Here is a 27590-nt window from a genome sequence, read left to right as displayed (position 1 = left end):
TGGTAAGAGCATCCATCCACATATACAGTGGGCATTCCCTCACACTTGTCTTCTTCAAAGACTTTGTGTGGGGAATTAAGGTATGCCTCCATGTTGTCCTTGATTTTCAGACTTTCGTCCTCGAGACAGTTTTCTCTGGCACAATCATGCAAGTCAGCCAGACCTTGCGCGAGGGGACTCTTCTTGTTTTGGCCATATCTGACCTCCACAGGAAAGCCTTGCATTGACAGAATCCAGGAAGTAATTCGGGAATTACTCACATTTCCGGCCCGGATTCTGTCACTTTGGAGATATTGCAGAGGCTGGTGTGGAGTCTCCACTATGATGTGTTCCCCCTGGATAAACGGGCGGTAATTCTTCAATGCCCACACCGTTGCCAGGAGTGCCTTCTCACAATCGTTGAATTTTTCCTCCACAGAGGATAAAGTTTTGCTCGCATAGGAGATTACTTTATTGACCTTGTCATGCTTTTGGTATAATACGGCCGTCAAGCACGTATTAGAGAACCCTGTCTACAGGAAGAACTCCTTGTTTCTGACAGGGTAAGCTAGGCAAGGCGCTTGTGAGAGGCTTCTTTTGAGTTGTTTTACTGCCTCGGCTTGTTCTGGACCCCATTCCCACTTGACCCCCCCCTTCAGGAGATGAATCAGGGGTCTGGTGATCTCTGCGTAGCCCTCAATGAACTTTCTGCTGTAATTAGTCAGTCCAAGGAGGCTCCTTAGTTCCCGCAGAGTTGTGGGGTCTTTCAGTTTCTGAAGTGCTTCCACTTTCTTTTCCTGGGGACAGAGGCCATGAGGAGTAATCTCATGCCCCAAGAAATTAACACGGGTTCTACACCACTGTGCTTTCTGAAAGGAAAGTTTTGCTCCGGCGGCCCTCAACTGTGTCAGAACATAACGGATCTCCGCTATGTGTTCCTCCACAGATGAACTTTTGATGAGGACATCATCTACATAAGCCAGGTTACCCCTTGCACCCAAGTCAGGCATGGCCTTGTGTAGAAAAATGTTGAATTCATTGCCGGAGTTGAGGTATCCGAAGGGAGTCCGGGTCCAGGTGTACTGCTGGCCCCCAAAGGTAAAAGCCAGCTTGTATTGGTCCTCCCTACTGACAGGCACAGTCCAGTATCCATTGGTCAGGTCTATTGCAGTGAATATCTGTGACCCCTGAATCTGGGCCAGCCCTTGGTCAATGTAGGGCAGAGGCCATCGGGAAGTATGGACCCGTTTGTTGAGCTCCCTAAGGTCGGCGCAGAGTCTCCACTGGCCGTTTGGCTTCAATATTCCCAGCACCGGATTATTGAAGGTGCTGTGGACTGGACGGATTATTCCCCGGGACTCAAGGTTCTTAATTATTTCAGTAAGGGACTCCATTGATGCGAGAGGCAAGCGATATTGCTTCACAAACACAGGAGTCATACCAGGGTCCGTGGGGATTGTTGTTGTGTGGATGTCAGTGCGACCACAGTCATATGAGTCTACCGCAAAGAGATCTTGGAAATCCAAGAAAACTTGTTTCAACTTTTGCTTTTGTTCCAGAGTCACACAGGCATCAGCTAGGTTGACTCTCTCTTCCACCATCTGCCTGAAGCCTGGAAAGACTTCTGGTTTGGCTATTTCCGCGGCCTCCTCCAGCTGGGTGGAGAAGTCCCTGGTCAGAGTGCTGATTTGGACCGGAGGCTTCAGGTGGGCAAGGCAGCCTTCCTGAACCTGGAAAATCACCTCATCCCTCCTGAATTCACAAGTCACATCTTCCTTACCATAAGGGCAGGAAGTGTACACCAGGAAGTTCCCCCCATGCCGGGTAAAAATCCTGTCTGGTGTTGTATTGTCCTCACTGTCACTGTCAAAACAGTCCTTGGGGATTGGTCCTAACAGTTCATTTCTAAGATCAATGGAGAAATGTCGGTCATCAACCGCCATTCCAATAATGGTGCCTGCGGCTAGAGTAATACTCTTTAAGTCGCTGTTATCCACCTCTATTAGAATGGTGTCATGTTCTATGTTGACTAATGGAGTTGGGTTTACCCCCAACCCTTGCTGTTGGAGAGAAGCATTTAGATGTATGTAAGCATCAGGGTTTTTCAACTCTTGTCCCCTTTTAACTTTCACTTCCAGGGAGAATTGTCGGGTCCTTTCTGGGATGGTGACTTCCTCTTTAACCTGAATTTCAACTGCATAAGGTAGCAATTGAGCTGACCTAAATGCTTTTTCTGGATCATCAAAGCCCATGGGATTATCCGCTAATCGGGACCAAGCTTTGAAGTTTATTAGGTCCAAACTAATGGCAAAGCGATTGAGAATGTCACTGCCTAAGTAAAAGGCGGCAGGGACGTCTCGCACGACCCAACAATTGTGGACTATGCTCTTGTTGCCAATGGAGATTTTGAGCATACACCTGCTTGGCAGGAGATGTTTGGAATTAGGTGCTTCCAGGTCCATTTCCCATTTGTCTATCAGTTTGAAGGTGGGAATGGCTGGATCTTTTGGGAGTTGGCGAAACATGGCTTCGCTGATGAAGCTCTTACCGTTGTTCACACACACTCGAGCGAGAACAGAGTCCTTCCCATCATTTAACTGAACAGGGATGAACAACTGCTCTCCAATTTGCTGAATATCAGCCAGGCTTTGAGCTGATTTCACATCTTTCTGGACTATAGGAGTGGGAGTTTCAGATTGTGGATTAGTATAGAATTTCAGAGTGTTTCCTTCCAGCGTGGAATACCACCTTAAACTGGAAGGAAGGTTGATTTTCAGAAATAGAGAGGACCCCCCATCACCAGTCTGTTGTCCTACTGCTATTACTGTCACGTCTGGAATCTGGTTATTCTGGAAGTGAAATTCTACTTGGTCAGATTTTTGTTCAACCATGTGGCAGGTGCCGTTTAAACTAACATGGTTGACACTCTGTTTTAATTTTATTGGTCGGCTAGTCTGGGTCCAGAGGACCTTGTTTACACAATCTATTAGGGGTGACAACCTTCTCAGGAGGTCATTCCCTAGTAAACAAGGGGTGCCCTCTGGGGTCACAACTATGACCGGGTGTTTCAACTTATGTCGCCCAATTTTAATGTCCAAATCTGCCGTCCCCTCGACGGGAATTTCCTTCCCGTCAAAGTTCTGCAGTTGTCCAGGAAGAGAGGTGAGAGGAATTTGGTAATTCTCTCCCCTTCCTGCATTCAGTTCGTCAAAGGCCCTTCTGGACAGAAGGGTAGCTTGAGATCCAGTGTCCACCAGTGCCGAGATTGTACCCTGCCCCTGTACTTGTACCGGGGCATAATATCTTCCCTCCTTCTCCTCAAGGGGGCACAGGTAATGTACATTTTTGGACAACTGGTGGGCTAATTTTCTGGTTTTGGACATCGCTAGCGAAGAGATTTGGGCAGAATTCTGTGGCGAGCCTTGGGAATCTGAAAGAAAAATTTGGCAACTGGAGATCAGAGCCATTGTGGGTTCCCCTGGTTCCAGTTCTGGGCCGCCCCCCCCTTTTTGGAGGCAGTCCCCAGTATGGGTTTGAACCCGGGGATTTTCTTGCTGTTGGTTCTGGGATGAGATGGTGGGCGGCGGTAGCTCAGTCTCCACATCTCCCCAGTCTGGATTTGCATTCCTAGGGACCCATTTTTCTTTGGGAGGAGTTCCCCCCTCTCTGAAGGAGAAGATCCTTTTCCCAGGATCCTCTGAGGATCCCTCTCCCTCAAATTGGAAGATCTGTACCTCCTCCTCAAACTGAGTCTGTTTGGGTCTTTTGTTTCTCCTACCCCCCTCTGCTCCTTAGGAGGCAGACTTTCAGGGGCAAGAGATTTTGTTTCCGGTTCCTGGGTTTCCAGGGGCTGTTTACAAGTGAGGAAGGAAGCTTCCTCCAAGGCTTTACACCCCCCTTTCCCTTGTGCCTCCTCCCTGGGAACCGGTGAGTTATCGGGGTGCTGCCCCCGTCATTGTTCTGGAGCACCAGGTCCAGAGTTGGGTGCGTTCTGCGCCGGCATGCTGATCTGAGGGTTCTGCTGCGCCCTCAGTATATGACCCATATCCCGCGCCATGTTTTGAACCTGGCGCTCTAACTGGGAAACCCGCTCAGGCTGATACGGGGCCCTGTTTTCTCCCCTGGGCTGATCCCGGGAAGGGTAGCTATCCCTCCTCTGGTAATACCCCGGGTTGGGAAGATTTGGGTACCCCTCCACCCTTGGCCTCCCCTCTCCCGGATTCAGTGGTCTGGGCTCAGGGAATTGGGGAAAGAAGGATGGATGGTTTTGGGGCTGAAAGTTGGGTGGATACCTGGGGAAAAAGTTCTGCCCAGGATTTGGAGAGTTTCTGCCCTCCGGTGGGAAGTTAGGAGGGAAGTTCCCTGGGTTAGGTGCTTGGCTGGATCCCCCCCCCTTGGGCTGGAGGAGTCCACACATAGCCCAGGATGGGTCTGTTTCCCTTGTAACGGGGACTTACATAATCAGGAGAGCGAGGGACCCCATTTGTGGGGCTGCCTCCCTGGCTCCCTGTCTGTGACTGGCCCGAGGACCTTCTGGGCCTAGCATTATTAGGTGCAGGTAGGTTTTTAGGCCCCCCCCATCTCCAAATCTAAAACGGGGGTGACCTTTACCTCTGCCACCTTGGCAGCAGCAGGGGTGGTGTTGGCTTTGGGGTTTTTCTGGGCATTACTTTTGCTATCTATCGGTTTCTGCACCTCATAGATCCGGGTAGCCTGTTCAATGACCCAATCTAAGGATCTTTTCTCGTGAAAATCCCTCACGAGCTGGGTCATGATGTATTTGGGCAAGGCATGGAAAAACGTATTTATGAACTCTCTACTATCTGTGCGCACCCTTCTTGTGGTCTGTGCAAAAGCACGCTTTAACTCCTGCACAAATTCTTGTGGGGCCTGATCCTCCCCACATTGCAAATTGTAGGCTGCCTTGCGGGCCTCTTGAGGATTTCTGTGAACAGAAAAATGTTTCAGGATGGCCGCCTTATATGTGGACCATCTTAAATGATTTTGATCCTCCAGCCCCGCAAAGAAACTGGAGTATTCCGGGGAGAATGTCCACTTTACATATTGAATACAGCTTTGGCTGTCCTTCAAATGGAAAGTCTCCATCATTTGTTCAAACAACTGTAAGTGCTCCCAAACAGAATACTTAGCGTTCTTATGGTAAGGCGTGATGACGCTCCTGATCGCCTTAATCTGCTTTAAGGGGTCCTTAAGCAAGGCCCTTTTTGCCTTATTGGCCTTTTTGGTTCGGGTAACCCCTGTCCATTCATCCTCGGACTCAGAGGCACTGCTCCCAGAGGTTCCCGTCTGATCTTCCAGGTTTTCCCGGATTCTGCGAGCCTGGGAATGGCTGGCAGAATGTGGGGACCTGGTCTCCTGTGTCCTGCGCAGTTCAGAGGAGTCTTCAGATTCCTCCTTGCTGCCAAGATTTGATGGTACCCCCTCCACTGACCTAACTGGGCAGAGGTTTTCAGGATGCCCTTAATGGGCCTACTCTCCTGGGGTTCCCCACTGAACTGTACTGTACTTGGGTGCCCATACCCGGATGCCCACCCCTCCATTCCTGAGTGGTACTGGCCTATGAGCCCCATACTTTTAGCTGGATAGTAATCTGCCATCCCTGTGGCCCTGTGCTCATGTGCACCAGGGGACATGGGGGTGGCAGAGTCCAGGGACTGAGAGGTACGAGGGCCTCTGGTACTAGGGCTCCTGAGGTTATGCTCCGGAGTTTCCATTTCCCAGCGAACCTCATCTCTATCCGCCCCTGCTCCCTGTTGCAATGCAAGAGCCTGCATTTGTGCCTTCAGTTCCTCTGTTAAGGCCTTACTCGACTCTATCAGTTTCTCCTGCATCGCTACCTGTTGCTGGAGCCTCTCATTGTGCTGGCAGAGAGCCTCATTTTCCCTCTGTGCTTCCTGGTTGGTCCTGGAGAACTGGGCCAGTCTTTGCTGCAGGAGGGTTACCTCCTGAGCTGTGTCCCTATTGGCCTGCTCCTTTCTTGCTAGAGCATCCTCCACCCTCCTGGTGTGCTCTACCAAGTTCTGGTTTTCTTTTTGGAGATCACCCAGCCCCTGGAGGGCCAGGTGATTTTCTTCAATTTCCTTTTTTAAGTGGCAGACTTCCTGGCCTATGGCGTCTCTTTCCTGACTAAGAGCCTGCATTTGTGCCGCCAGGTCGTCCCTTTGCCGTTGAAGGGCACCAGCTTTTTGGCACTCCTCATCAAACTCTGCCTGGGTATCCAGGTCTTTCAAGATCAGCTTGTTGCTCTCTACCTTCACTCTATCTAGATGACTTTGCAGGGTGGCTACCTGCTCCGTGCATGCCCTGTTAAAGTCTAATTGTTGCTCCAGCTTTTTCTGGCTCTGCAGTAAGGAGTCCAAACTGTCTTGGTGCTCCTTCTGCAGGGCCAGAAATCTAGTATCCTGTTCTACCTTTTCCTGTTGCAGCACATCCAAATCCTTCTTTATTTTAATGATGTGCTGCCTACTATCATCTTCTGACTCCTGGCTCCTCTGCAGCCTCTGCTCAGAAGAGACCAGGTCAGATTGGGCCTTCTCTAACACCATCTGTTGCCTATTTGCCAGATTTTGGCTTTCAGCACATCTATCCTGCATGTCTCCCATATATAGGTACAGGTATGCTGCTATCCTGGCAATCTTATTGTGTTCCTCTTTGGCTTTAGGAGCCATATATAGTTCACTCAGGGCCACATGTAATGGACCCTGATCTCTCCATAAGTCTGACCCTGTTTCAGTGACCTGTCACGTGATGGCCTGCAACCAGGCATCCTGGCCCTGCTCAGCCCATTCACCTCTCACAAATAGCTTATGCAAGAGGTGCTCTCTGGCTATTTTCATGTCTACTAAGGTCGTCATTCTAGAGATTGGTCTCTGTCCTGACTTACAGAAGTTTGTATTTTATTTTTGCAGAACAGAACTTTTCTTGGAGTGTCCCTTTTGAGGAGTGCTTTACAGCGTAATGCAGCGTGGTGATCCGACTGGATGTATGTATCCCGTCAGTTAGCACACTGTATTAAGCTGCACAAGTGGTATTCTAACCCAAACGTCCGGCCCGAGCCCCCAATTTGTAAGAGGATTCAATTCAACACTACAGCTAAGCCAACGCCTAGTCTATAATACTGAATGAAAACCCTTATTGATATATCTTTATGTCCAGTTCATGAGTTCTGGATGACTACCCCTATATAACACCCCTCTCTTGGAATCCCCCTGACCCCACTGAGCCAAGAAGTAGTTCTGTTTTGCAAGTTTAAAAGGTTTATTTGATAATTTAAAATATATATATCACACTTTATAATAAATTAATAATTGAATAGCACACTTAATCTGATATGATAAAGATCAACAACGGAGAATCTGGCACTGGCACACTTCTTATAATCACTAAGGAGTTGAGATGAAATGGATAAGGTAGCACACTGGTAAATAGGTACAGAAGTATAATGTGGTAGAGAATGCTTTATGTAAGCTCAGGTGGATGCAATATTCAATGAGTGCAGTACAGAAAATACTCAATATGATTTCAACCAAACAATGTAATCACTTTTCTCTGGCAATCCCCTCCCCCCCTTGATGCAAGGCAAGGAAATGGAAGGAAAACACACAGTTCTCAGAAATGCAATCAAATGTGATTCAGTTCACCCCAGCAAGCTTAGACTACAGAAGTTTGAAAACACAGGCCCAAATTGCTTTGATATGTGCTGGCAATGAATTAAAAAATATGCTAAAAATGCTTTTAATTCCCTTTCAGAGGTTCAGGGTGAGTGGTATCTAGTTAATATTAGCTCGGCTCACACTAGCAATGATGCAGGGATAGTTAGCAGGTTAAACGAATTTCTGGCAAATGGAAGGCAAGCAGCAGCAGTTTTTACATGTGAAGAAATTTGCAAATCGCGGTAAAATTCGCATATGCGCCGAGCGCTATTACAGAGGAACCACCAGGACTATCTCTATCGTTTTGGGGTCCTAGGAAAGCCTAGGATCTCATCTTCCAAATGAAAGTTACTGCAAGTCTCTAGCACAAACGGTTGCGGAGATATGAGCGATTAAATAAAGGTTGTTTTTCAGATTTGAAATTTTAAAGTTCAAAAAGACAAGTGCAGCTTGCAACTAGGAAATGACAAGTGACAGCTTTACAAATGACAGGTGACAATTTTGGATCTATCAGGCAGTTCTACTTAGATTAAGCTAGATTGAATTATATTATTTTAACTACGAGATTGGTTCTGCACAGTTTTCTAGGTACTCACACTATATTCTTGAGTGAAATGGGCCTCGCCATGGATCTGGTCAGGTTTTAAACTCGCCTCTGGTCTCTGCACTTCACAGTGATCTGGGTCAGCTCTCTCTGGTTCTCTGGTCTGGGTCTCTAGTTCTGGATAGATGGAAGTCTCTATGTCTGCTCTCTGAAGGTTGATGAAGGTAAGTATGGATTTTTCCGGCAGAGCGTCCCGCTGCAGATGGAATTGAAGGTCCCTATCTGTCCTGTCTGTCTGCTTTTATGTGTTTAGAATGTGGGTGTGTTCTAGCATCACTGACCCTACCTCTCTCTCAGCTTCTAATTGGTCAAACATCCATTTATCATTTGATTGGGGAATGAACTGTGAGTCAGAGGGATGTCATTTTATGGCTTGCAGATAGGACACTCCTCTGTCAGATTGCACACATTCTATATTTGATAATAAAAGACATATTTCACAGTTACACAGTTGCTTGAAATTACATATACATGGTGTGGCTGAATTTAGCCATGTCTCTGTCCAAATCTGCTGTTTCTAAGAGCTTGCATTCAGAAATGGCACATAATTGACTTTTTAACTGATTTTTCAATTTCTGACATTGACCCAACTTTACATACATGTGCGCAGGGAGTATGGACATTAACTGATGAAGTTTCAGACTTTTAACATGCATACATTTAGAGTAATATCCACTTTTCCGCTGACACCCCCCTGAACATGCCACCGGGTCGAAAAACCTCTTAAAATGTGGGCAGAAAAATCACAAGAATTATGGTATCATTTATAAAATTTTCACATGTCCGCTCTATGAGTTATTCATCTTTTTAGAGTTATGTTCTGGCTCCAAAGGGGTGTGGTTTCCTCTCAGCACAAGGTAGAAATACTGGTTTTTCCAGTTCTGCCAAGCCAGCTTGCTCTCACAGGCAGTGCCCCTCCCCTTTCCTCAGGAGGAAGCCACTTTTTACGACCATTTACGACTCCTGCCAATAAAACCTTTGCCTGAGCCAGGACAGGGCTTTGTTCACTTTCCTGCAGAGCACAGGTAATTCAATTATCAGATAGATGGCATATCCTTAGTGTGAGCAGCAAAAAGGCAGATGGGCCTGGGAACACAGTTGTGACTCAAGTTTCACTCCTGATGGGGGTAGTTGCCAGGCAGAATTGGAATCTCTTTAAGCCAGTTTCAGATAAAATGTCACTTTTTGTTCCCCAGTTCCTGCATTCAAATAAAACTAAACATTTTTACATATGCAGCTAGAATGCTGATTCTAAGTGCAAAACTATGGCATTTCAACAGTTACAAAGGCATGTGACACCAAACATAGGTCACTCATTTCATCTAAACATTTTCGATTTTAGTGTCTTTAATCCAGTGCAACTTAAACTGCTGCAATCCACAGCTCAGCCAGTCTTGTTATAAACCTTCAAGTCACTTCAGAATATCACTTTACATTGTATCCACCTCTCAGTAAGTCTTTCTTTGGCATGTTTTGGGTTCATTTATTCAGTTTTCTACAAAAAAGTAAAATCTGGTGTTGTTTTAAATTGCCGGCTTTTGGATAGTGGTGAGTACTGGTACTGCACCCATTTTTGGGATTTAAGAATGAATTCCCCACAATTCTAGGTTGCATTTGGCAATCAGCATTGCCATTCCCAATGGTTTCAGACTACTGTGCGGGTAGTCCAATGGTGGTTTTAGGCAGTGTCCTTCTGTGCCCATAACATCGGCAAAAATGGGTGGCAGCCTATTCTTCCTGCATTTCCCTGTGCATTTTCTGGGAAGCTCTGGCCATCATGATGTTTTCATGTCAGTACTGCACAGTTTTGAGGTAGGGCTCGGATGCATGGGTAAATACATCCCACAGATGTATGTTGCACCAATCGGAGGGTAATTGGAAGGATATTTTATGGGTGGCCGAATATGCATACAATAACTCGGTACACTCTGGAACTGGACAAAGCCCCTTTTATACCCTATATGGACATCACCCTCGTACGTCAGACCTGGACTCACCTCTGAGCCTTGAAATGCCCGCAATGGACCATTTGCATTCCACGATAACTCAAACCTTCAAGGATGCAACTGCACATTTGCAACAAGCGAAAGGGAAATACAAAAAGAATGCGGATCTGCATCGGAGTGAGGCACCTCCATACCAAATAGGGGATCAAGTATGGTTGGCTACCAAACACTTATTGCTCAAGGGACCTTGAACGTTTAATCCAAGGTATTTGGGCCCTTACTCGATCAAAGCTATAATTAATCCAGTGGCAGTCAAGCTCGATCTACCAGCTAACATGCGGATTCACCCTGTTTTTCATGTGTCACTTTTGAAACCAGTGCAACCAGGAACCAGATTAATAAAGCCACCAGAACCAATCCAGATAGATGGGGAGCCTGAATTCGAGGTGAAGAACATTTTGGATTCTAAGATCTCAAAATCAAAACTTTTCTATCTAATTGATTGGAAAGGGTACGGGCCTCAGGAAAGGTCTTGGGAACCCAGCGACCACGTACATGCACCTCGGCTGGTAAAAAGGTTCCATCGGAATTTCCCAAACAAATCGAAACCTCCAGAGGGAACGACCTTGGGAGGGGACTTGGGGGGGAGTGCTGTCATGATGCCTACCCCCGGAGCACCAGGCCAGGCCCAGCACCCCCGGGAGCAGGCATCATGCCCCCGGGTAAAAGCCCAGCGGCCCCTTCTTGGGGCTCTTTGGACTCTGTCCTGGCGCCGTTGGCGCCAGGCTCATGTTGGACATCAGTCCTGGTGCCATAGGCGCCAGGCTCATAAAGGAAGGTGTTTTGTGCACTTACCTGATGCAGACCATGCTGCAAGATTCAGGCCTCCCTGAGACCTGAAAGGGACTATTGTTTTATTGGGACTATTTTGCCACTCGGGCGTGGCCAGGGAAGGATACTTACCTGGAACTACTTTGGGAGCTATTTAAGCCACGCCCAGACAGTAGCTCACGCTTCGCGTTGCTCTGCATCCAAGCAGCTGAACGCTCGCCATGTCTGCTCCTGCATCTGGTCTCCAGCCACGCCCGCCTCGATCCTGGAACACCTGTAAGGAAAGAAGAGAAGAGAAAGGTGAAAACCAAGAATTTTATCAAACTTCTTACCTGCATCCGGAACCTTCACGCCAGCGTTCCTGAGAAAAGACTTTCATTTAAAAGCACCTCGTTGCTCGCTGTAGCGCCGCGCTTCACTCACCTGTCCTCGGGAGTTCTTCTGGCTCCACCGCGACTGTCTGCAGCGGTAGCCACATCTCTGCACCTAGGGGAGAGAAGAAGAGACAAAAGGTGAGCAGGAGGAACATATGAGGAAAGCCTAATTTTCCACCATAACACTTACCGGTCCTCTGTTGGTGGACCATTCCTCATTTCAGGTCGGCGCCGCTTCGTTGGCAGGTACCGCACCCCGGCCCCTATGGGGAAAGGACAAAAGACATTACTGGAGGAATATAAAGACATTAAGAAGGATCGCCCCCATCGCTAACTCACCTGAGTTTACCATCGGCAATTCAGTCCCTCAACGCATCGCCTTCATTCTGCACCTGAAATAAAGGACAGATCACAGGTTAGGAAGGCAACAGGAAAGGAGGCTCTACACTTGAACTTTTGTAATCTTCATACTTACGGTGTTCCGCTCGGAAATGTCAAGTGGATTTTGCCAGCGCCATTCTGAAAACCAGTGAAGTAACTGGACAAACACGCGCCCCTGCACCAGAAGCAGGATGGAGAGTTCATCCTTTCAAACCATAAGGTGAGCTTCAACCAGGGATTTCGGAGGAAGTTAGAGAAGAACGAAGGGAGGAAGGGTGAAGCAAGCACACTATTCTGCAGACTGTTAATCCCCTTTCTCATCTGCAGAAGGATATTCCTACGGGCCAGACAAGCAAGATTTGAGGGTCCTGTTCAGTCGGTGTTCCGAGTTCTGCGCATCACGCTCGAAGAGGCCACAGCAACCCAGACTAGACCAGCGCCTCCGTGGGAGTCAGGTGAGCGTCACAGGCCTTGATAGAGGAACAGAAAGGTCAGGTTCTTGCATGGCAACAGGGAGCAGGGGCTGAGAGAGATGAGGTCCACTGGGAAAGGGAAACACCTGAGCATAACCTCAGGAACCCTAGTACCAGAGGCCTTCATCTCTTCCACTCCATAGACTCTGCCACCCCCATGTCCACTGGCGCACATGAGACCAGGGCCACAGCCACGGCAGACTTCAATCCAATGAGGAATATGGGGCTCATAGATCAGCACCTCCCAGGAATGGATGGGCGGGCATCTGGGTATGGGTTCCCAAGTGCTAAGGCCATATTCTCTGACCAGGGAGATTCCGATGAGGGGAGGGTCAGAGAAATGGATCGTCAAAAATACCAGTTACCCAGAGACCATATGGTAAAATTTAGTGGGGAACTCCATGAGAGTATGCCCACTAAGGGCATCCTGAAAACCTCTGCCCAGCTAGGACAGTGGAGGGGTACGCATCAAATCCTTGGAGCAAGGAGGAATCAGAAGACTCCTCTGAGCGCCCCTGGACTCAATAAACTAGGCCCCCACATTCTGCCAGGCATTCCCAGGCTCACAGAATCCGGGAGAGCCTAGAAGACCAGACAGACCTGCCTGAACTCTCTCTCTTATCCTATAGTCCTTCTGTAACAATATTGTTAAAATCATCTTTGCGCTGATATATTCATCTGAAGAAGGCAAGAGTCTCGGCGGGAAAAAACCTGAACTGTGACATCCTGGTTTCGTAGTTGTGCTGTCGTGTAGTTTGTTTCTTCATAGTCCATCCCTAGTGTAAAGAAACCTTGTTTGTACTTTTAAAAGTGCATCCTTGTTTTACATTTTGCCTCTATCTGAAAAAACGACCTCCACGAAAATGTCCATAACTTATAGTTTTTTGTTTGGCCAAAATCTATAATGTGTAAAATAGCTTTTCATTGCACCCGACCTCAAAATTAGGTTTTCAACTTGCTTATTACTCTCAAATCATTGCTAGTGTTTGTCTGAAACCATACAAAGTGGCTCCCATTAGTATTTAAATAATTGCAGTAAATTAAACCCATTTTCAGTGTTTTACCTATTCATTCAAAGCCAATTTGAAAACCTTTTTTTGACAAGTTGCCAATCAATTCTGCTTTTCTCTGGTGTTTGCTGGGGGAAATTGGGATTGATACTTTTGCTTGAATTCTGTATTCCTGAAACCTGTTCTCTCTCCTTCTATCTATTTATATTGCATATTCGGGGGATTGAGTAGTGTGCAGGGGAAACAGTATTCACATTGCTATTTGATTGAACACACACAAAAGTATTATTTCAGTGCTGCATTATTTTTCCCACCATTGCTCCTTGTGATTAAAGAGATGTTTAGTGTTACATCACCCATTGGTGATTATTGTATAACCATTAAAAATAGTGTGATATATATTGTGCAATACAAAAATAAATATTTTAACTTTGCAAACCAGCCTGCTTCCTGGCTCAGTGTGACCGGGGGGGGGGGTTAAAAGAGAGGGGCGTGATATAAGTGGTACATCGTTCAGAATAAAACAATTTATAGACACAAATAAATAATTAAGGGTTTAAGTTGTGCATTACACGCTAGGCGTTGACTTAGGTGAAGTGCCGGATTGAAATCACTTACAAGATTGGGGGCTCGTCCGGGATCTCTGAATTAGACATACCACTTGTGACAGTCTAATACAGCGTGCTAACTGACGGGGTAGATAAACCCTGTTGGGCTACCACACTGTGTTACACTGTGAAAAGCACCCTTCAATAGGAACGCTCTAAGGAATTTGGTCTGTTTTGCAAAAATAAAATAAACTCCTGTAACACAGGAAGGAAATTAACATTTCCAGAATGGTGACCTTGGTAGAAATCAATATGGCAAGGGAACACCTACTGCACACATTATTTGTCAGGGGTGAATGAACAGAGCAGGATCAGAATGTGTGGTTGCAGGAAATTAAATAACAGGCCACTGCAACAGGATTAAATACATGGCAAGATCAAGGTCCATTACATATGGCACTGAGTGAACTGTATATGGCCCCCAAGGTAAAAGAAGAGCAAAGTAAGATTGCCAAAATAGCATCATATCTGTACCTCCACATTGGAGCAATACAGGAGAAATATCCTGAAATCCTAGATCTGGCAAACAAGCAACTACAATCATTAGAAAAAGCCCAAACTGATCTGGACTCTGCAGAGCAAAGGCTACAAAAGAGCCATGAATCAGAAAATGAAACCAGGCAGTACCTGATCAAAATAAAAGAAGATATGGATATCCTGCAGCAGGAGAAGGTACGGCAGAATACCAAAGTGCTGGCCCTGCAAAAGGAGTGCCAAGAAAGTTTGGACTCTCTACTACAGAGCCAGAAAAATCTGTAACAGCAAATAAATGTTAATAGCGCCTAAAACTGCCTAGACAAAGAAAAAGAAGAAAATAATAAATTAACCTTCAAAGACCTTGACACCCAAACAGAATTTGATGAGGAGCACCAGAAAGCTGGTGCACTCCAAAAACAAAGGGACAACCTGACTGCACAGAGGAGTGCTCTTATTTAGGACAGGGACATCTTAGGCCAGGATGTCAGTTATTTAAAAGATAAGATTAAAGAAAATCACCTGGCCCTCCAGGGACTGGGTGAGTTCCAAAAAGATTACACAAAACTGTTAGAGCACTCCAGGAGGATGGAAGATGCTCTGGCGAAGAGTGACCAGGCCAGTAAGGACAGGACTCAGGAGGTAACCCTCCTGCAGCAAAAATTGGCCCAGTACTCTAAAATTACCCAGGAAGAGCTGAGAGACAATGAGGCTCTCTGTGAGAAAAATGACAGGCTCCACAGACAGGTAGCTATGCAAGAACAACTGATAGACACTGGTAAGGCCTTGTCATGATGCCTACCCCCGGAGCACTGTTAATCCCCTTTCTCATCTGCAGAAGGATATTCCTACGGGCCAGACAAGCAAGATTTGAGGGTCCTGTTCAGTCGGTGTTCCGAGTTCTGCGCATCACGCTCGAAGAGGCCACAGCAACCCAGACTAGACCAGCGCCTCCGTGGGAGTCAGGTGAGCGTTACAGAACGCGAAGCCTTTCTACAAATTCCCACCCAGGCGCTATGGAAACTTCTGAGACTGATCAGTTGGCCCAACTACTGGGGGAATTACGGGCCGAAGTACACGCCGCTTGTCAAGAGACTAATGCTCTCAGGAGGGAAGTGATTGTATCAAAGGAAAGAACTGATGACCTGGCTAGACAGTTTTTGCAAGGTCAAGCTGGACACACTCCTCTACCCGGTTCCGGGGGGAACCCCGCTCCTGTGGTTCCCAGTAATCCTGTGCAGATTAATCTACCTGGAAACATGCTGCTGGCCCCACCCGAACGCTTTGCTGGGGACCCCAAACGATTCGCCGTATTCATGAATCAGTGTCATTTGCACTTCCTATGCAGACCTGGGGCCTTCCCTAATGAACAGACCAAGGTAGCTTTTGTATTGTCATATCTCAGCGGCTGTGCTGCTGATTGGTCAGTTCCACTGGTTACTCAAGATGACCCGATTCTCCGTGATTTTCAAGGATTTCAAGCAAGCATGGAAAGGTTATTTGTTCGACACTCTCAGGGGCAGGCTCTGGATGACGAACTCCTATCCCTGTGACAGGGCAATCAGGACCTCCTATCCTACATTGCAACCTTTAATAGACTAATTGTGGAAACTGGGTGGCCAGAGGATAAAAGAATTACGTTATTTTATCAAGGTCTATGCGGAGAACTTAAAGATGTCCTGGCCCAAGTTGTAAATCCGCCCCAAGAATGCACAGAATATATAGACTTAGTCGTCCAATTGGATCACAGACTTCAAAACAGAAAAGCAGATCGGTCCAAGTCTGAGACCCGGGTGTTGGTCAAGACCCAAGCTAACCCCAAGGGTGCTGATGTCTCTGAGCCTATGCAAATCGGAGGGGTTAAAGGACCTTTAAATCAAAAAGAACGTGAAAGAAGAAGGCAGATGCAATTATGTCTTTATTGTGGGTCCTTTGGACACTTTCTACGAGATTGCCCGGCAAAACTGCCCAAGAAGGTGGTAGGAGCCGCTGATAAAAACCATGAAGACTCTGTTTCGGGAAACGACCACTCCCGAGAAGCGTAGGGGTCCGCTTGCCGAGCTTGAAAACTAACTCTCAGACCTCGCATTTCATTGTGCCAATGGTCCTCGTAGATCCGGAACAGCCTAAGCGGTTGCATGCAATAAAGGCATACATCGATAGTGGGGCTATAGGAAATTATGTGGATCGTGAATTGGTCTCTAGGATTAACCTCCCTCTGCGTCCTAAAACCAGCAAAGATGTCATCACCACAGTCGATGGAACCTAAATTGCCTCTGGACCGGTAACACATTCCACTGCTGAGGTGACACTTATAGGTCCGGACGGCCAGCGGGAGGCAGTTGTGTTTGATGTAATCAAGGCTCCACAGTTTCAGGTTATTCTCGGAATCCCTTGGTTAGAGACACATAATCCTCGAATTGATTGGCGAGCGAAGAGAATAACCTTCCCGGATTGTGCACAAACCTGCTACCCAGAAAATCTGAAGATTAGTCTAGCGTCTGTAACCTCTGTCTCCATGCAACTACCTCCGGAATACCAAGACTTTCAGGACGTCTTCCAAAAGGAACAGGCCAACACGTTACCTCCCCACAGATCGTACGATTGCCAAATCGATCTGGTGCCCGGTGCACAACCCCCTTGTAGCAGGATTTATGCCCTTACTGAACCTGAGAATCTGCATTTGAGACAATATTTAGATCAATACCTAGCCAATGGTTTCATTCGCCCGTCAAAGTCTCCGGCATCCTCGGCTTTGTTCTTCGTGCCCAAAAAAGAAGGCGACCTTAGAACTTGTATCGACTACCGCGCATTGAACCAGATAACTGTTAAAAACCGTTACCCTCTGCCTCTGATCCCTGAACTCCTTGACCAGGTGAAGGACGCTTGCATATACACCAAGTTAGATCTCCGGGGGGCTTATCATCTGGTGCGAGTAAAAGAAGGCGACGAATGGAAAACGGCCTTCCGTACAAAATATGGATTATTCGAATACCAGGTGATGCCTTTCGGGTTGTGCACCTTTCTCTTCTCTTCTTTGCTGCCTTCCAATTCTTCATGAACGATGTCCTTCGGGAACTCATCGATGTTTGTGTTGTCGTATATATCAATGACATTCTTGTGTACTCCTCTTCGGAATCTGATCACAGAAAGCATGTCAGGGCCGTCCTTGAGAAATTGCGCCAGCACAAACTGTTTGCAAAGCTGGAAAAGTGCGTTTTCCATACCACTGAGGTTGAGTTTCTTGGATTCATCCTGACACCTAAAGGGGTCCGAATGGACTCACGAAAAGTGGATGCCATCCTCAAATGGCCATCACCTAGTTCGGTGAAAGGTGTCCAAAGCATGCTTGGTTTTGCTAATTTTTATCGCAGATTTATCCCGGAATTTTCACGTGTGGTACAACCCATCACTGCACTCTTGCGAAAAAATAAACGCTTCGAATGGACCGAGGAAGCCGAACAGGCCTTTCAGGAATTGAAAGCTAAATTCACGTCTGCACCTATTTTGAAGCACCCGCGTCCCGATCTCCTATATATAGTCGAACCGACGCGTCCAGCTTAGCCATGGGAGCTGTCCTGTCTCAGAGAGACCCTGAAACCAACCAACTGCACCCCGTAGCATTTTTGTCCAGAAAGTTCTCGCCGCCTGAGGTAAATTATGCAATCACCGACAAGTAATTATTAGCCATTAAGTCCGCGTTTAAGGCTTGGTGGCATTATCTTCTTGGCGCCAGGCATACCATCACCGTGATCACTGATCACCGAAACTTACAATATTTAAAAACTGCCAAGGCTCAATCGTCACGTCAGCTCCGATGGGCTTTGTTCTTTGCTGAGTTCGATTTTGTAATCACTTACCGCCCCGGCTGTAAGAATGGCAAAGAGGACGCGCTATCTCGAATAGGAATGGGATAAATAGACACAAACTCAGAACCTGTGCCGATAATTCCCGAACAAAGAATTTTGGGGATAACCTCTTTACAAACCCTTGAAGACATTCAAGCACGGGTAAAACAACTCCTGGACTCTACAGCCTTGCAGGATTGGATCCAAAGGGGGTCTTACTTTTCGGTCAACGATGGCCTACCTTACTTCCAAGGACGCTTATTTCTGCCAGAAAAGGAATTGCAAGAACTGGTTATTTCCCGTCATCATGATACCCTGATGGGAGGACATCCTGGCATTGCCAAAACTGAGGAAAAAATTAAACGACAATTCTGGTGGCCTTCATGGCGAAAGGATATTAAATCTTTTGTGATGTCCTGTGGAGTTTGCGCCCAAAACAAAGGCCAAAAGACAAAACCCGCCGGTCTTCTTCAGCCTTTAGACATTCCACCAGCACCTTGGCACACCTTGTCACTAGATTTTATCACGGACCTGCCCCCTTGTAATGGATACAATACTATTCTGGTTGTGGTGGATTCATTTTCCAAGATGGCCCATTTTATTCCGTTGAAAGGATTACCTTCAGCTTCTGTCCTAGCCAAGGAATTCCTCGAAAATATCATCCGTTTGCATGAAATCCCGTCCATACTAGTCTCCGACCGGGGAAGCCAGTTTATTTCTCATTTTTGGAGAAAGTGTTGTCAACTGGCACAAATCGACGTAAGACTCTCAACCAGCCACCACCCACAGACCGATGGTCAGACGGAGAGAACGAACCAGACCCTTGAACAATACCTACGATGTATGTTGCACCAATCGGAGGGTAATTGGAAGGATATTTTATGGGTGGCCGAATATGCATACAATAACTCGGTACACTCTGGAACTGGACAAAGCCCCTTTTATACCCTATATGGACATCACCCTCGTACGTCAGACCTGGACTCACCTCTGAGGCTTGAAATGCCCGCAGTGGACCATTTGCATTCCACGATAACTCAAACCTTCAAGGATGCAACTGCACATTTGCAACAAGCGAAAGGGAAATACAAAAAGAATGCAGATCTGCATCGGAGTGAGGCGCCTCCATACCAAATAGGGGATCAAGTATGGTTGGCTACCAAACACTTATTGCTCAAGGGACCTCGAACTTTTAATCCAAGGTATTTGGGCCCTTACTCGATCAAAGCTATAATTAATCCAGTGGCAGTCAAGCTCGATCTACCAGCTAACATGCGGATTCACCCTGTTTTTCATGTGTCACTTTTGAAACCAGTGCAACCAGGAACCAGATTAATAAAGCCACCAGAACCAATCCAGATAGATGGGGAGCCTGAATTCGAGGTCAAGAACATTTTGGATTCTAAGATCTCAAAATCAAAACTTTTCTATCTAATTGATTGGAAAGGGTACGGGCCTCAGGAAAGGTCTTGGGAACCCAGCGACCACGTACATGCACCTCGGCTGGTAAAAAGGTTCCATCGGAATTTCCCAAACAAATCGAAACCTCCAGAGGGAACGACCTTGGGAGGGGACTTGGGGGGGAGTGCTGTCATGATGCCTACCCCCGGAGCACCAGGCCAGGCCCAGCACCCCCGGGAGCAGGCATCATGCCCCCGGGTAAAAGCCCAGCGGCCCCTTCTTGGGGCTCTTTGGACTCTGTCCTGGCGCCGTTGGCGCCAGGCTCATGTTGGACATCAGTCCTGGTGCCATAGGCGCCAGGCTCATAAAGGAAGGTGTTTTGTGCACTTACCTGATGCAGACCATGCTGCAAGATTCAGGCCTCCCTGAGACCTGAAAGGGACTATTGTTTTATTGGGACTATTTTGCCACTCGGGCGTGGCCAGGGAAGGATACTTACCTGGAACTACTTTGGGAGCTATTTAAGCCACGCCCAGACAGTAGCTCACGCTTCGCGTTGCTCTGCATCCAAGCAGTTGAACGCTCACCATGTCTGCTCCTGCATCTGGTCTCCAGCCACGCCCGCCTCGATCCTGGAACACCTGTAAGGAAAGAAGAGAAGAGAAAGGTGAAAACCAAGAATTTTATCAAACTTCTTACCTGCATCCGGAACCTTCACGCCAGCGTTCCTGAGAAAAGACTTTCATTTAAAAGCACCTCGTTGCTCGCTGTAGCGCCGCGCTTCACTCACCTGTCCTCGGGAGTTCTTCTGGCTCCACCGCGACTGTCTGCAGCGGTCGCCACATCTCTGCACCTAGGGGAGAGAAGAAGAGACAAAAGGTGAGCAGGAGGAACATATGAGGAAAGCCTAATTTTCCGCCATAACACTTACCGGTCCTCTGTTGGTGGACCATTCCTCATTTCAGGTCGGCGCCGCTTCGTTGGCAGGTACCGCACCCCGGCCCCTATGGGGAAAGGACAAAAGACATTACTGGAGGAATATAAAGACATTAAGAAGGATCGCCCCCATCGCTAACTCACCTGAGTTTACCATCGGCAATTCAGTCCCTCAACGCATCGCCTTCATTCTGCACCTGAAATAAAGGACAGATCACAGGTTAGGAAGGCAACAGGAAAGGAGGCTCTACACTTGAACTTTTGTAATCTTCATACTTACGGCGTTCCGCTCGGAAAAGTCAAGTGGATTTTGCCAGCGCCATTCTGAAAACCAGTGAAGTAACTGGACAAACACGCGCCCCTGCACCAGAAGCAGGATGGAGAGTTCATCCTTTCAAACCATAAGGTGAGCTTCAACCAGGGATTTCGGAGGAAGTTAGAGAAGAACGAAGGGAGGAAGGGTGAAGCAAGCACACTATTCTGCAGACTGTTAATCCCCTTTCTCATCTGCAGAAGGATATTCCTACGGGCCAGACAAGCAAGATTTGATGGTCCTGTTTAGTCGGTGTTCCGAGTTCTGCGCATCACGCTCGAAGAGGCCACAGCAACCCAGACTAGACCAGCGCCTCCGTGGGAGTCAGGTGAGCGTCACAGGCCTTGATAGAGGAACAGAAAGGTCAGGTTCTTGCATGGCAACAGGGAGCAGGGGCTGAGAGAGATGAGGTCCACTGGGAAAGGGAAACACCTGAGCATAACCTCAGGAACCCTAGTACCAGAGGCCTTCATCTCTTCCACTCCATAGACTCTGCCACCCCCATGTCCACTGGCGCACATGAGACCAGGGCCACAGCCACGGCAGACTTCAATCCAATGAGGAATATGGGGCTCATAGATCAGCACCTCCCAGGAATGGATGGGCGGGCATCTGGGTATGGGTTCCCAAGTGCTAAGGCCATATTCTCTGACCAGAGAGATTCCGATGAGGGGAGGGTCAGAGAAATGGATCGTCAAAAATACCAGTTACCCAGAGACCATATGGTAAAATTTAGTGGGGAACTCCATGAGAGTATGCCCACTAAGGGCATCCTGAAAACCTCTGCCCAGCTAGGACAGTGGAGGGGTACGCATCAAATCCTTGGAGCAAGGAGGAATCAGAAGACTCCTCTGAGCGCCCCTGGACTCAATAAACTAGGCCCCCACATTCTGCCAGCCATTCCCAGGCTCACAGAATCCGGGAGAGCCTAGAAGACCAGACAGGCACCTCTGGTAGCAGTGCCTCTGAGTCAGAGGATGAGTGGACCAGGGTGACCCGAAACCAAAAAAGCCAACAAGGTCAAGAGGGCCTTACTAAGGATACCCTAAAACAAATAAAGGCCATTAGGAGTGTCACCACGCCCTATCATAAGAATGCGAAATATTCGGTTTGGGAGCACCTTGAGCTCTTTCAACAAATGATGGAGACTTTCCATTTGAAGGTCAGCCAAAGCTGTATTCAATGTGTAAAGTGGACCTTCTCTCCCGAGTACTCCAGCTTCTTTGCGGGGCTGGAGGATCAGAATAATTCCAGATGGTCCACCTATAAGGCGGCCATCTTGAAACATTTTTCTGTGCACAGGAATCCTCAGGACGCTCGCAAGGCAGCCTTCAACTTAGAACGTGGGGAAGATCAGGCCCCACAAGACTTTGTTCAAGAGTGGAAATGTGCCTTTGCGCAGACCACTAGAAGGGTGCGTACTGACAGCAAAGAGTTTGTAAATGCTTTCTTCCATGCCCTCCCTAAGTAAATCTAGACCCAGCTAGTAAGGGACTTTCACGAGAAAACATCACTAGACTGGGTCATTGAACAAGCCACACGCATTTATGAGGTGCAAAAGTCAGTGAAAAACAAAAATAACCCAAAAGCCCCAAAACAACCAACACGCCCGCTGCGGCTAAGGTAGCGGAGGTGAAGGTTGCCCCCATTTTAGATTTAGAGATGGGTGGCCTAAAAACATGCATGCACAGAATCAAAACAACCCCAAACCCAGAAGACCCTCGGGCCAATCACAAACAGGGAGCCAGGGAGGCAACCCCACAAATGGGACCCCTAACTCCCCTGACTACATCAGCCCACGCTACAAGGGGAATAGACCCATCCTGGGTTATGTGTGGACTCCTCCAGCCCAAGGGGTGGGATCTAACCAGATAGCAGCTAACCCAGGGAACTTCCCTCCTCACTTCCCCGAGGAGGGCGGTAATCCCCCAAATACTGGACAGAATTTTTTTCCAAGATACCCGCCAAATTCCAATCCCCAAAACAATCCATCCTTCTTTCCCCAATTTCCTGAGCTCAGACAACCCAATCCAGGAGAGGGGAGGCCAAGGGTGGAGGGGTACCCAAACTTTCCCCACCCAGAGTATTTTGTGAGAAGGGATAGCTACCCTTCCCGGGATCAGCCCAGGGGAGACATGAGGACCCCGTACGAGCCAGAGCAGGTGTCCCAACTAGAGCGCCAGGTCCAAAACATGGCACAGCATCTGGGTCGCATGCTGAGAGCTCAACAGAACCCTCAGATGAGCATGGCGGCGCAGAATCCCTCAAACTCAGGACATGGTGCTCCAGAGAAATGACGGGGAAAGAACCCCGACAACCCACTGGTTCCCAGGGAGAAGGCACAGGGGCAAGGGGGTGTAAAGCCTTGGAGGAAGCTTCCTTCCCCACTTGTAAAAAGCCCCTGGAAACCCAGGAACCGGAACCAAAACCTCCTGCCCCCGAAAGTCTGCAACCCAAGGAGCAGAGGGGGGGTAGGAGAAATAAAGAGCCCAAAAAGCCCCATTTTGAGGAAGAGGCACAAGTCTTCCACTTTGAAGGAGAGGGATCCTCCGAGGATCCTGGGAAAAGGATCTTCTCCTTCAGAGATGGGGGAACTCCTCCCAAAGAAAAATGGGTTCCAAAGGATCCAAATCCAGACTGGGTAGATGTGGGGGCTGAGGTAGCACCGCCCATCATGAAACCCCAGAAACACCAGCATGAAAATCCCCTGATTGCAACCCATGCTGGTGACTGCCTCCAAAAAGGGGGGGCGGCCCAGAACCAGGGGAACCCAAAACTTCCCCCATATCTAGCTGTCACCTTTTTCTTTCAGATTCCCAACACACCAAACAGAATCCTGCCCGAATCACCTTCCTGTCAGTTCCCAGAACCAAGAAACTAACCCATCAGTTGTCCAAAAATGTACATTATCTGTGCCCCCTTGAGGAGAAGGAGGGAAGATTTTATGCCCCGGTCCAAATACAGAGGCAATGTACAATTTTGGCGCTGGTGCACACTGGATCTCAAGCTACCCTTCTGTCAAAAAGGGCCTTTGATCAACTGAATTCGGGAAGGGAGGAGAAATGCAAAATTCCTCTCACCCCTCTTCCTGGACAACTTCAGAACTTCGAAGGGGAAAGAAATTCCCGTCGAGGGGACTGCGGATTTGGACATTAAAATTGGGCGACACAAGGTGAAGCACCCGGTCATAGTTGTGACTCCAGAGGGCACCCCTTGTTTACTAGGGAATGACATCCTGCGTAGATTGTCACCCCTCATAGATTGAGTAAACAAGGTCCTCTGGACCCAGACTAGCCGACCAATAAAATTGAAACAGTGTGTCAACCATGTTAGTTTAAACGGCACATGCCACATGGTTGAACAAAAACCTGACCAAATGGAATTTCACTTCCAGAACAACTAAATCCCAGATGTGACATTAATAGCAGTAGGACAACAAACTGGTGATGGGGAGTCCTCTCTATTTCTGAAAATCAACCTTCCTTCCAGTCTAAGGTGGCATTCCTCACTGGAAGGAAACACTCTGAAATTCTTTACAAATTCACAATCAGTCCACAAGGATGAAAAATCAGCTCAAAGCTTGGCTGATATTCAGAAAATTGGAGAGCAGTTGTTCATCCCTATTCAGTTAAATGAAGGGAAGGACTCTGTTCTCGCCCGAGTATGTGTGAACAACGGTAAGAGCTTCATCAGCGAGGCCATGTTCCACAAACTCCCAAAAGATCCAGCCATTCCCACATTTAAACTGTTAGACAAATGGGAAATGGACCTGGAAATACCCAATTCCAAACGTCTCCTGCATAGCAGGTGTATGCTCAGAATTTCCATAGGCAATAAGAGCATAGTCCATAATTGTTGGGTCGTGCGAGATGTCCCTGCCGCATTTTACTTAGGCGGTGACATTCTCAATCGCTTTGCCATTAGTTTGGACCTAATAAACTGCAAAGCTTGGTCCCGATTAGCGAGTAATCCCATGGGCTTTGATGACCCAGAGAAAGCATTTAGGTCAGTTCACCTGCTGCCTTATGCAGTTGAAATTCAGATTGGAGAGGAAGTCACCATCTCAGAACGGACCCGACAATTCTCACTGGAAGTGAAAGTTAAAAGAGGACAGAAACGGAAAAACCCTGATGCCTATATTCATCTTAATGCTTATTTCCAACAGCAAGGGTTGGGGGTAAACCCAACATCACTAGTCAACATAGAACACGACACCATTCCAATAGAGGTGGATAACAGCGACTTAAAGAGTATCACTCTAGCCGCAGGCACCATTATTGGATTGGCGGTTGATGACCAACATTTTTCCATAGATTTATGTAATGAACTGTTAGGACCAATCCCCAAGGACTGTTTTGACAGTGATAGCGACAATGACACAACACCAGACAGGATCTTCACCGGGCATGGGGGGAATTTCCTGGTGTACACTTCCTGCCCTTATGGTAAGGAAGATGTGACCTGTGACTTCAGGAGGGATGAGGTGATATGCCAAGTCCGCGAGGACTGCCTCCCCCACCCAAAGCCACCAGTCCAAATCAGCACTTTGACCAGGAACTTCTCCACCCAGCTGGAGGAGGCCGCTGATATAGCAAAACCGGAAGTCTTTCCAGGCTTCAGGCAGATGGTTGAAGAGAGAGTCAACCTAGCTGATGCCTGTGAGAATCAAAAATTGAAACAAGTTTTCTTAGATTTTCAAGATCTCTTTGCAGTTGACTCATATGACTGTGGTTGCACCGACATCCACACAACAACAATTCCCACAGACCCTGGCATGACTCTGTCGGGGGGAAATTCTCCCGGGGTCAGCTGGGCCGTCCGCGGACCTCCGGGCAGGGAGGCCCCAACTCCTCCCGCGTATCCCAAAATGAGTATGAGACACACACAAGAAGCAAGGTGGTTCTGCTGTTTATTAAACAACGGCAGGGATGGGTCTAGGATCGTACGCGTCCGTCCTGACTCTCGAAATTCATGGGGCTCGCAGGCCCTTTTTGCCTCAGTATGACGCGCTACTTGCGTCACCTGGGAAAGGTAGCAAAAAACCTATCGCCACTCTGGATTGGTTCCTCGAGTGGTAGAGTTAGTATAGCACACGTATAGAGGAGATTGTTAGTGGTTAAGGGTCAGTCAGGTGGTATACTTGGGTTGTCCCTTCTATTAGATACATGAAAATTGTTACACGAAGACCCCTGATGATTGGCTAATGTTAATGGCGTCAGTGATGAGTGCCCCATGTTCTGATTGGTCCACTCGCGAGCCCCCCAGCCTGGGGCCATTGTTGTTCCCAGCTTGCGGTGTACCTGTCGTTTGCAACAATATGTAACTATGTGTTTGTGTAGACAATACGTGGATTTGCTCATATGCTTGAGAGCAGACTATTCCCACCGCCGTAGGTGTCCATTGGGTCATTTCATTGTTGCAGCCTGTGTCTCAAAACGTGGAACCCAGGCGACTTCTCCCTCCTGGGTCTGGCACCCTGTCAGGTTCGGCTTGGTCACGTGAGGAGAGACCGTGGTTGAGGCAGAATTCTGCACATTTAAAATTGTATTTGCCTCTGCGTGTCTGGCTTAGTTTGCAGGTGTGACCTTGGCTTCGGCTTGTGGCATGCGAGTTGCAACATTGCCCCCTTGGCTGTCAGTTCTCGCTGGGCTCATTCTGCAGGGTCAGCAATTGTACTCTTGCTCGTTCAATGTTCGTGGAGGCTCTTGCTTGCGGCCTACTTGGGCCTGGTGTATAGGTGGGGATGTTTGATGCACGGCACTTTAAGTTACGGTATCATATTGCTTCATCTCCAGTATCATGTCTTCGTTGCATTTCTCATCGCAATGCATGGGTTAGGAGAAGTGTCAGCAAGCATTTTAGATGAGTTCTTTGTGCGTCTTGCGTTTCTGCATTTTGAAAAACCTATGTGAAAAATAATAAAGATGCGCGTCAGTGGGTGTGTCCGTCACCTACGTCATAGCACTGAATATGTTCTTCGTGTGGATTGGTGTGGGAGTGTCCAGTGTGCATGGTTGCACGGGTGTTCTGACCCTTGGCTAGGTCGTCATGGCATCTCTAACGATGTGTTTATTTACTGTTGAATGGTTCAGTCGAGTTCATCCATGCCGCAGGTGTCGGCTTGGGCAGGGCAGGCTGGTGGGCAGGCTGGTGGGCAGGCTGGTGGGCACATCCGTATGTTCCTGTACCAGGGTATTTGGTCGTCTGGTAGATAGGCAAATTCCTCTCGTGGCGGGTGTCTGGGCCGCGATCCTCTAGGCCAGGGGCGTGAGGGGATTGGTGGGAGTCTTTTGTCCCATTCTCCCACTTCAACTCCAGTGTTTGTGAAGCAATATCGCTTGCCTCTCTCATCAATGGAGTCCCTTACTGAAATAATTAGGAACCTTGAGTCCCGTGGGATAATTTGTCCAGTCCACAGCACCTTCAGTAATCCGGTGCTGGGGATTTTGAAGCCAAACTGCCAATGGAGACTCTGTGCCGACCTTAGGGAGCTCAACAAATGGGTCCATACTTCCCGATGACCTCTTCCCTACAGTGACCAAAGGCTGGCCCAGATCCAGGGGTCAAAGGTATTCACTGCAATAGACCTGACCAATGGGTACTGGACTGTACCTGTCAGTAGGGAGGACCAACACAAGCTGGCTTTCACCTTTGGGGGGCAGCAGTACACATGGACCTGGACTCCCTTCGGATACATCAACTCCGGCAATGAATTTAACATTTTTCTACACAAGGCCAT

The sequence above is a fragment of the Ambystoma mexicanum genome, chromosome 5q (genome assembly GCF_040938575.1).
Source record: "Ambystoma mexicanum isolate Mex_15411 chromosome 5q, UKY_AmexF1_1, whole genome shotgun sequence".
NCBI lineage: Eukaryota > Metazoa > Chordata > Amphibia > Caudata > Ambystomatidae > Ambystoma > Ambystoma mexicanum.
This window is presented reverse-complemented; position numbering follows the sequence as displayed.